The sequence below is a fragment of the Pan paniscus genome, chromosome 1, assembly GCF_029289425.2.
Source record: "Pan paniscus chromosome 1, NHGRI_mPanPan1-v2.0_pri, whole genome shotgun sequence".
In the NCBI taxonomy this organism is placed as follows: domain Eukaryota; kingdom Metazoa; phylum Chordata; class Mammalia; order Primates; family Hominidae; genus Pan; species Pan paniscus.
Genome location: NC_073249.2, coordinates 49711116 through 49723344, shown reverse-complemented (window position 1 = coordinate 49723344; position 12229 = coordinate 49711116).

The window sequence follows — 12229 nt, the reverse complement described above, 5'->3', positions numbered from 1 at the left end:
TACATATGTAACAAACCTGCACGTTGTGCACATGTACCCTAGAACTTAAAGTATAATAAAAAAAAAAAGAAAAAAAAAACGCTCTAAGAAAAGAGAAGTAAAACACATACAGTCCCCATCTAAAGAGGAAGAAACCAGTCCAAAGTTTGTTCAAGCTAAGGGGAATGTTAAGGCCATGTTGGTCATTAGTTATGATTTCTATTACTTTGACATAAATCTATAAAGAAACATCATAGACAATTTAAATCAAATGAAACAAATATGCTTCTGTAATAATTACTGTGTCAAAGAATATTAATAAATATTTATGTCTCCTATTAAAAAAAAAGCCAAAAGTACATTTTCAAAAAATTATATATGTATATTGTACAAAATAGTACAAATGAAGTTTTATGAAGTATCACTTCATAACATTGCAAATATCTTATTTGATTATAAAGTGTTTTGATTTTATTAAAATATAATAAGTGGTTATCTAATAATTAACGGAGTTTGAGGATGAGAAAATAATAGCTGATGTTAGTTTTCAATTATTTTAAATGTTGATGGAAATAGCTCTAGTTTTGTCATCAGACTGTTAAAGAAAATCAGGGCTAGACGAAGTGGCTCACGCCTGTAATCCCAGCATTTTGGAAGGCAGATCACTTGAGGTCAGGAGTTCAAGACCAGCCTGGCCAACATGGTGAAACCCCATCTCTACTACAAATACAAAAATCAGCAAGGCATGGTGGCATGTGCCTGTAATCCCAGATATTCGGGAGGCTGAGACGGGAGAATCGCTTAAACCTGGAAGTGGAGGTTGCAGTGAGCCGAGATCGTGCCACTGCACTCCAGCCTGGGTGACAGAGTGAGACTCTGTCTCAAAAAAAAAAAAAAGAAAAGAAAAGAAAATCAGGAAACAGCACTTTAAAATGATAAAAATGTAAATTAAGTTTTCTTATGATTGTTTCTCCTTTGCCTCCAATATGGAATATTCAAATTACTGTGGATCCTTCATTCTTGCATTCTGCAATGATGTGATTTGGCCCTCACTTAGCACTAATATAATTGTAAACACAAATGCTAACATATACACTAAACAGCATGCTAATACCAGGTTATACACTATGACTTTCTAATTCCTGCATATTACCTCTTAAATAAAACACTAAATTTAAAATCCATCATAAAGAGCTCACAGGTCCCCAGAAACCCTAAGATATTTCTTTTAAAACTGCAATATCAAAAACTGATAGTGGGCACCTATTATTTACCAGGGACTATACTAGTATTTTAACATGCATAGTTTTAATTACACTCACATGAGCTTGATTGTATTATCTTCATTTTTACAAAGATTCAGAAAATTTAAATAACTTACTAACATAGTGAGTGGTAGAGCTATGAATAAGCACAGTCTTTCAGATGCCAAATAACATGCTTTTATCATACCACGATTCTATGAAAATATTTAAGATATTGTCTAAGATCCATATTAAATCATATACCTCATTATATTACCATATATAAAATACAAGTAAGAATCTGAGCGAGAATAGCTATTTTTTATTGTCTACATCTAGAAGATATTAGGTTGGTGCAAAAATAATTGTGGTTTTTGCCATTACTTTTGCACCAACCTAATATTTATACTGCATTGTTTCTACAAAGACCCAGTGGTTCATAATGTAACACTAAAATTTGAAGAGTGTTACCTCCAAATGTATAAAATATCAATCATCATCACGTGCTCTGTAAATATTCCAACTACACAATCCTAGCCCACTAAATTTGAGCCATAGGCATTCTGCACAGAAGCAGGTTATAAAATACTTAATCTTTTTTACAAGAAACAGAAGACCTAATAAAGGTGTTCTCAGGAAACTTTACTGTACAAGAAACAGAACACCTTATAAAGATGTTCTCAGGAACATCTACTGTACACTTCTACCATCTTCCTTAACAAGGCCAATCACAGTTTAATGCCGAATTCTAGCTTTTACAGTTTGGCAGAGACACTGAAATAGGATTGAGATCGATTGAATAAGCTTTTCCTTAAACAGTCAGAGAAAAATACCTAAAAGTTGGCTTACCAGTCATTTAAGAAAAAGCAAGTTATTTTATTTGTGCACAGCAAATTACTTTTAAAATTATTTGCTCAGGATTCCTAGATAAACTGATGGATTTCAAGCTCAGATTACAAGGGAATGAAAGAATAATCAGCAAATTCATAAATACTCCCCCCATGGTTAAAAAAAAGCACCCTTTGTTGAAGATCTTATTTCTTGACTGTAATAGCAATATACACAATAGTGCTATTATCTATATCCCAGCTATGAAATACAGGAAGAAAACTACAATAAATTTATTAAAAATATAATTTTTACACATAGATGTTATTGGTCTTTATTGAAGAAGAACGTCTTCATTAAAATAAAGAATTTAACAAATAAATTCAATTGAAACCCTAATAAATGAATCTGCTTGCTTTCTTCACTATTACAGGTAATAGCTACTTATTTATCTCTACTCATCCATGTACCTATTCCTGAGTTCTGGTTTTTGAGTCAAACAGGAAATGAAGAAGCCATTTTGCCAAAGCAAGAGAAACTTCTATATGTCTCTAGTAAATTTTCTAGGCAACTGAGTTTTAGCATTAGTGAAAAGGAATTTCCATTAGCTCAATATAGATACATAAAAATTCCAGGTTGAAATTTGACATTCTTTCTTTCAATACTCTGACCTTTAAGAAACTTTTCCTGACTTACATAGTCTCTGCTTATTCCTTATTCTGCAATCCCTATGGATTTATACTTTTATGTACACTATTAATTTGCATTATTTTGATGTGTTTCTCCTATTGCTATTAAGTCACCAATGGCTAAATATGTCTTCTGTCTCCAACTATAAAAACCTCCCCTACTTTTATTTTTCATACTATTGAACACAGAGCTATGACAAGGAAGGAACACTTTGAATGTTAACATCATCACTCTACAGGAAGATACTGTTTGCTACCATCAAAACGACCAAGAGTAGATAATTTCATTTGTACTGAGAGTCTATACTTTAGCAGAAATTTCTTTAGAATACATATATACCTTGTAATGCCAGGCTCCACTCCCCTATAGCATATAATTAATGATCTTTTTTATTATTGATAAACTTTATCAGGAAAATACTTCATCATTTACCAAAATTCAAATAGCTATCTTGGTGGCAAATCCTATTAAGGTTTTCTGAAGAAGATTTCTTATGTCAAATTACCTTAGAAAAAAGGAGAAGCATGAGAATTCATTATGTTAAGAAGGTTGCCGCCAAGAGAAGTTAAGTTGCATTTAGAAACTAGGAAGCCAGAGGCTTCTGATTCATGTTTAAAACACAGAGAAAAATGCCTACAGCAAATAAAATATTCCTTAAAGTAACCCCATTTAATAATTTAATCCAATATAAGTCATCAGCGATTGTCCATGGAAGAATAGGCCTCTACTACTTGCTCAGTTTTTAATAGCTGTATGGAAATATAATTGACATACTTTACAATTCACACATGTAAGGGTACAATTCAATGGACGTTAGTATGTTTAGATATAAGCAACCATTACTGCAGTCAATTTTAGAATATTTTCATCACCTCAATATAAAACCTGTACTCTTTAGCTATCATCCCCTAGTCCTCCTCCCCGCCACCCATTCCTTTTATCTTTAAGAACACCATTATCTGCTTTCTAACTCTATAGATTTTCCTATTCTTGACTTTCAAATGACTGGAGTCATATAATAATGGACTCTGCGACTGACTTCTTCCACTTAGCATAATGTTTCCAAGGTTCATCAAAGTAACATATATCAGTACTTGATTCCTTTTTATGGCTAACTAATATTCCATTACATGAATATACCATATTTCACTTAGCCAGTCATCCATTGATAGACACTTGAGTGGTTTTCAACTTTTGGCTATTATGAATAGTGTTGCTATAAACATTTCATACAGGTTTCTGTGTAGACATATGTTTTTATTTCTTTGGGGTATATAGCAAGAGTGGTATTTCTGGGTCATATGGTAACTCTATGTTTGTTTAAGGAACTGTCAGACTGTTCTCCAAAGTGGTCCCATTTTACTTTCCCACCAGCAACGTAAGAAGGTATCAATCTGTCCACATCATCACCAACATTTATCATTGTCTGACTTTTTTAACTAGCCAACCTAGTGCGTATAAAATGGTATCTCTTGATGCTTTTCATTTGCATTTCCCTGATGACTAATGATGTTAAACATCTTTTCATGTGCTTATTGGCCATTCGGGTATTTCCCCGGAGAAATGTCTTTTGCATTCTTTGCTGATGTTTTTAATTTGCTTGTCTTTTTATTATTGAGTTGAAATTCTTTATATATTCCAGATACAAAGCCCTTATCAGACATATGATTTAAAACTTTTCTCCTATTCTGAGGTTGTCTTTTCACTTTTCTGATCCCTGTCTTAATAACTAAGCCCTGATTCCTTAGAAATACTTTCACATTCACTCTGGAAGCCACGTTGATTTCTAGACACTCCTACCACTTGTAGATTCCAAGCTACAACCACCTGGATGTGTTTTATTTCATCAAGCACAGATAAGCAGATCATCACAAGTAGGATCTGAATTTTATTATCAGCTGTTTTCCTTCCTGTAGTTTTCCAAAAGTATCATGATAAAAATTCCCCCCTAAAAAGAAAATGTAGAGCTAATTTAGAACTTCTAGAGAATATCTAATTCATTTCCTTATTTTTCTCCATCTATCTGAGAAAGAGATCTGTCTATCCCTTTGTCTTATCACTTGTTTAAATTCCCCAGAAGAGACTCCACTCTTGTGCTTACCCTTCGGCTTTGCCATAAAGAAGGACATAACTAGTAACAGACACTTTGGCTGTTTAAAACCATTATTTTGAGTTCTCCAAACACAGATTTTAGAAATACTCTTCAAACAACAAATTCTTTGAGAAAATATCTATTCTGGAATTCTGCTTTGTTCTAAGTCTAACAAGTCAGCATTTCTACTGATGACTCTATTATTGCCAGAACTGTTTCATTTATTGCAAATTGCATAAGGCAGTTTTGGCTCTCAAGATTTTAGACCAGATGCAAGTTTCAAAGAATTTTTTTTTCTGAAGATGTGTTAGCTATTCTGTGATTTGAGAGTCCAAATAAATTTGGATATTTCCTACCCTCCAAACTTAAAACCTGACAATTGCCTCAAACAGTAGTTTTGAAATTCTCCTGATTCGATGCTGGTTGGCATATTTCTAAATGGAGTGATCAGAGTAGATATCTTGAAATGTTCATTATTGTATTCTGGAACCAATGAAAAACTTATCCCTTACACATAATTATCATTACTATCTACATAGAGTTTTGGCTCTAGTTATCAATTGTTTTAAGACATGGTCTTATATTTAGGTGATGTGATGCTATGCTATTTTCTCTTTTACGTGACTCTACTCCTTGCTGCATGCTGTACCTCTTCCATTCATTCTGTGCCTTTAGAAATCACTGGAAACCCTGAAGATAAAGCCCGAACTTACAGAGAAGAACAAAAAGACTTCTGATTTTCAGCAATATCGTAAATAAGTGATGTTGAAAGAAATTACATAAACAGTTATAGGTGTGTTTCCTTTATTGTTATTTCTAGTAAGATGGAACTTTTTAAAATCTAAACTGTCATCAAAGCAATTCTACTCCAGAGAAATTACCTCACAGTCTCTCTATACACCCAGTTTCTCTGTATTCTTCTTTAAACAGAAACAAACACATAGAAAGGTTTGGGGAAAATTTGTTACATGGATTGTACTGATTTTCAACATTTTTTTATTAGCCATACATGGGTTTCCCCAAACAAAAATATATGTCATTCACAGCATATTCCTTTCTGTACCAAAGATATTAACGTCTTTAACATGATTTGCCTTCCATGAGGAAGTCTATGATGGAAAACATAATTCAACAGAGAAACTGAGCAAAGAAAGCACTAAGGTAAAAAGGAAGACTACAAGGCTAATTTTTACATAGACATTTTAATTCATCCCCATTCTACAAAGCAGCGAATAGCTTTGCACTGCACTTAAAATTCCAGGGCAGCTGTATCTGAGCTTATTTGCTCCAAGTACAGACTCAGAAGCAAGTAATGCCACAGGAAAGCGTGACTGGGTTTGTAAGTTGAAGCCGATTCTCTCTACTAACAAAGCATAAGGGATACATTTTTACTGTGTTGATATCCATCATAAAATGTTATTTGACACATTTTAAGCATGTCATCTTCAAATTAGGGGTGGATTATTTTTTCTTTCTGAAAACATAGAAATCACCAGTTTTTAAAATGACCCTTTTATTCAATCTCTTCCTCCCTTGTTTATGACCTACGTTTGTGCCTTCAATATAGATGAATGTTGTATAAATCTCTTCTTCTGTTCCCATAACCAAATGTGAAGTAAAATCTCATCTAGGGAGAAGGAGACTGGCAAAACAGTCAGTAATTCAAGTCATTCTGAATCTCTCAAGACTTCATTACTAAGCATTCTGTACACTTTGCATAAATCTTATCAAGCATGAAAAATTATTCAGATTTGTTCAGGAGCATGATATTCCCCTAATTTCAACTAAAATATCATTAATAGAATTTTGTGAACTGCCTTTAATGCCTTTAAATACAACTTAATTTAAAGTTGTACACTCTTTTCCTTAAGCAATGTTTGGGTATTACCAATATACTGAAAGATAGATGAGATGTGCTCATGGCAATACAGCTTTTAACCTTTCCTCTCCTCTACCATGACGGGGGTGAATTACCGTAAATGATGGGTACTCTGTCTGCAGTGTGGACAATTGATTTGACCTGACTGCCTCCAAAGTTCTAATGGACTTTGTGGCCAAATCCCCTGAGATATAAAATATGTTGAAGTGAATTGGGGCAAGTTAAAGAACAGACCTGCTTTTCATTGCAGGCTCTGGCTATAATACATCTCCCAGTTGTTCAGGGCAAAAGATTAAACATGATCAATACCCAAATCATTTTTTTTAAAGTGTTGCCCTCAGTAAATCTATTTTTGTTATATTTTTCCCCCTGCCAAGCATGGTTTTACAAATCTTGAAAAGATCCTTTTTTTTTCCAATGCAGAATTGCATACACAGCTCTATCTTCAGTTTATTTCCATTTAATTTATCCTCATCTGTTCAGTATATTGATTACTTGGGCCACACAAAATTTCTCTGGACTTAAATAGCTAATTCCCCATTCTTTGAGTTTACACTGAAGTTTCTATTTGCAGTGAAGAAAAGATTAACAAAGACGAAGGAAGTATGATAGGAAATACTACAGGCAAACAAAAGAGAAAATAATAAAGAAAATGATTCCCAGATAAAATGCCAGAAAAGTGGACAAATTTGAATTTTAAAAGTTGTTGAAAATGTTGAAATTATATATTTTTCCAACTTACATAAAAGTTGAGAAGAAGAAAAAATAATGGCTAGGCATAAAATGCTAAATTAATTGATATTATAGGAAGTAAACAACAATAATGTAAAGTTAAATCCCAACACTCGACTCTCAAACTACCATTAGAGGAAGCAACAGACAGACCTCAAGGGGAGATCCATGAAGAAAGAAAAGGAAAAAGTTAAAAAGAAACATCCAGTAAACCAATGAAGGAATCACTTTAATGAGTTGCTGCTTAGAGGAAAGCTGATATCTGAATAATAATGTTTTCATTCTAGAACTCACTGGATACAGACCTTCTTTGGAATGAATATTATCAGTCCTGTATTCCAGAAAACAACAATGTACAAGGTAAACTTTGTGTCATAACCTCCTAAGAATCAAATTTCTTTAAAAATGCAGAGTTAATCTGGTCATTAATGTTCATTCAACAAATACTGGGCAATACCCTGGACAAAACATCATGCTAGATAACAAGAGAAAAAAAGTTAGATGAAAGACATCTATTCCTGTTCCCCAAGGAGATAATAATCTAGCTGAGAAAATAAAGTAAGCATCAGCGACAACGTTAGTCCAAGGCAAAATATGGTAAGTACTATAACAGATATAAAGCGCTTCGGGTTTTAGAGTAAGAAGTATCATTCCCTTGTCAGAGCCAAGAAAGCTTCATGGAGGTGCTCAAACACTGGCTCAAATGCAATATGTAGCTAGAACAATTTTTAAGCTCTGAACATTTTCATAAACTAGGTAGAGGAGGGAAAATGATTTCCATAAGTGTACTACATTATGAGTGTACTCACACTGCCTTTCTATGACCTAAACACTGAGCCTTAAATTAGGGACCCACAAACTTTTTCTGAAAAGGGCCAGATAGTAAATATTTTGGGCATTGCAGGCCATATGTTCTCTGTTGCAATTACTGCACTATGCCAAAGACAACATATAAACAAATGAGCGCGACCATGTCCCAATGGTAAAACTTTACTTATGGACACTGAAATCTGAATTTAATATAATTTTTACATGAAACAAAGTATATTTTTTCAACCACTTAAAAATGTAAAAACCTTGCTTAGCTCACAGTCTTCCAAAAAAAAATAAAACAGGTTGTAGGCTGGATTTAGCCTGCAGGCTGTAGGTAGACAGTCCCTGTTACGCTTTAGAATGTTAGCTTCGCAACCCAGCTAAACTTTTCTTTGTAATTTTCTATCTACCACACCTTCCTCAGACTGCATCTTTCCAAAATAATCTTTATAGAACATCCATAGGGGAAAAAAAACTCTTCCCTTCCTATACACGTTTGTAGCTACACTTTAAAACATTTCAGCTCTTTTCTCATTTTCTTGGAATGAATCAACAAATATGTATAACATATGTGCTATATTATATTTCATAGTTTTCTACAAGTGCAGAGGTACCAGTTTTGTTTGGATTTTATACTCCAATGCCCTTCCAGGTGATAATATTTTACTGAATTTTTTTAAGCAATAACAACATATGGGTCAAAGACAATGAATATTTAATATAGAGGCACAGGAGGAGATGAAGCATAAATTATGTATTTTATCCTAAAGGGGAATTTTGAAATAATTTTCTAACATGAATGCTCCACCTACTAGTATTCAAGAGCCTATTCTTGTGATCTTCACGAAAGGACATTTGCAGGATGCACACCGGGAATCTTATTTCTACGTTGTCTCATTAAATCTCATTTGATCTACACTTTCACCCTGTGGAAGATATGTTATATCATTTCCATTTTTAAAAGTTTGAAGAGATTTGCTGTTCACATCTCCTGATCCGAAGTTAAGCTTCTCCTGGGTAAAGCAGAGATGGAGTTGTAGACAAAAATTGTGTGTGTGTGTGTATGTTTCTGTGAGTTTTCTTAATGTTTCTTAACTGATTTTAGTGAGCCTCTTTAGCAAACCTGGACATCAAACATGTATTTCTTTATAAACCCTTTAAGTGAAGTATAAAAATCCATCCAGAAAAGTTATTAATCCTAAGTGAACAGCTTAATGAAAAGCATTTAACATGTTCATGTGACATGTGCAGATCAAGAAACAGAACATCAACAGCATCCCAGAAAATCCCTCTCTAGTCCCCCACAATCTCTACCCATCTATCCTCTCCACCAAACAAATATCTTTCATATCAACTTCTGTTCTGTTTTGACATTATTTAAAGCTATGCATCAACACCATATCCTTCTGCCCAGTGCTATCATCTCAACTAAAATGTCTTTATAGCTTTATGCCTTTTGTGACACAGCATATTAAAATTATTAATAGTAACTTGTCCTCCAGTAAGAAAATTCTGGTTACATTACTTACTAGTTTTGTCACTATGAACAAGTTACTTAACCCCTCTAAGGCTCAGTGGTTTCCTCAGTCATAAAATTTAGACAATACTGGTATCTATCTTTGTGAGATTATCATGGGGAAAAATGATAAAATATATGTAAACTTGCTAACACTCTGCTCGTTATCTAGTAAGAAAACAATACATAATAATTATCATTATAATTTCAGTATTTACTAGTGTGGCATGATTATAGGCAGTCAATAAATATTTGAGTCCCTATCCTGGGCTCTGGGTAACTCAGCTTGTATAAACTACATAAATCTCTACCTATACATAACCCAATTCCCTCTCTAATTTTAAATACAATCAAGATAATCCTAAATCTAAAACAACTGTTAGTAACTCTTCATTATTTCTAAAATCAAATTCACAATATATGCATATTTGTGTGTATAACTCTCCTAAAATGAAATACTTTCCACCTGGTTTCTCCTCAAACTCTATCTGTTAAGACCCATTCCAAATACTGCCTCCCATAGTACATCTTTACTTAATCTGATTCCAGGTAATCTCTGAAGGGCCAGGTTCTGTTACTTTCCTGAAGCCCTTCCATTGTCTCTCTTGGACAAGAGAAATACATGAGTGACCACACTGCACTTTCTATAGGACAGTCTCCCTGAGCACAGGAACTGTTGTCTAGATCACTTACAGCCAGCCCAGCATTATATTTTACATATAATAACAATAATATACTAAAAATCATGCTATCAGACAAGTATGTACAAATTTATACTTTAATTCTTTTATCATCCTTCAAAACATGAGAGCTGCATAATATAATTATTCTCAGTTTACAATTGTTTAATTTGACAAACACAGATATACCACTTACTACGCCCCAGCAGGATTGGCATGCTTTGCATAGTATAACTCACTTAATCCTACTGGGTGATATAGGCATTATCATTGTCCTCATTTTATAGATAAGGAGAATAAGACAAAATAGTTGAACAAGTAGCCCAAAGTCACCCAGATAGTAAAACAAATAAGTAAGGCTCATCCTCAGGCAGGCCACCTAACTACCATGCCACCATGCACTGCAGCCTGCATCATGACGGGCCACCAATAAGTAGGTGAAGAAATTGATTGAAGATAGACTTACAATTAAAGCTTTGGTCTATAATTAAATCAGTGTGTAAAAAATGGATTTTCTAACTATGGGGGTGGGGGAGATTGATGTTTCTCTTATGCCTCAATCTCTTCATCACCTGCTTCCTTTTCAGCTAAGCACAGTGTACTAGAGAGCTTAGCTCATCCACAGGGCTTGTTGCAGGCACAACAAGGAATCACTGTGGGTTTTCATGTCCTAGAAGTAGATGTAGCTAAAAAGCATTAATATGTTTTTGCAAAAAAAGATTAACAAATTCTTGTTTTCAAAAACCAAAGAACTTAAATTATAGTAGGATAATCTACTTTCATAATCAGTATTAACTTTTTAGATCTGTGACTTGTTCAATGACCAGGCATTTCTTATGTGGATTTGCTTTTCTTATCTTCAATGCATGTTTATTAAATATCTGCTCTGTGCATTGCACTGTCCTAAGTTTCAGAGATACTAAAATGTTAAGACATTATTTCAAATGTTTTATCATTTAGTTTTCTCTTTTAAGAAGTATCTTTTTTCCTTCTTTAACTGGTGGTCTTAATTGAGATAACATCTACAGAGCATTTTCTATTCCTTGGAAAGCAGGTGACACCTTATAAAGTTTAATGCAAGCATTATGGTTAACATATGGCAAATTATTCTAGGCAAATGCTGTTTATAGATCTTTCAAACGTTTTTCACTTAGTTTAAATTTGTATTGATCTAATTGCAATTCTTACACTTCTTAAGGAAAAAACTAATTTTTTTTCTCTCAGGTAAAATGAGTAAAACACCCAGAGAATACTTAGCAGTCTGGGAAGAATATTTTAAAGATTCTATCCCTATTTGCCTCTTCCCTCTAACTAGCATGAACACATATTCCTTACACGGTACATTTGTTCCATTCCATGGGTTAGAATGTTCTATTCGAATCTGCAGGTGACCTCTCTGGGCCTTATTCTTGTATCTGGAAACATAGTCAGTTATGGCTGGCCTCATGTCCCCTTAAAGGCCAAAGTTGAACACTACATTATCTGGGCAGAAAATACCTTATTCTTATTCCTCAACAGTTCTAACAACTCACAGCCCTTCTCAGTCCCTTTATGAACACAGATGTCATTTTAATGGGGGGAGAGCTGAAGTGACAAGAAGGTGACCTGTGGGTGAACCCAGGAGCAGGTGAGGCCTGTCAGTTTTTAATTTGAAACTGGTGTCAGGCCTGAGGAATGGCTGGTATAATCACATTTGTAACTGATCTCCTATAAACTCTGCAAACATTCAAGGGATGGCTGTTGTGAGCAATATGAAATTAACAATTCATGTGCAGG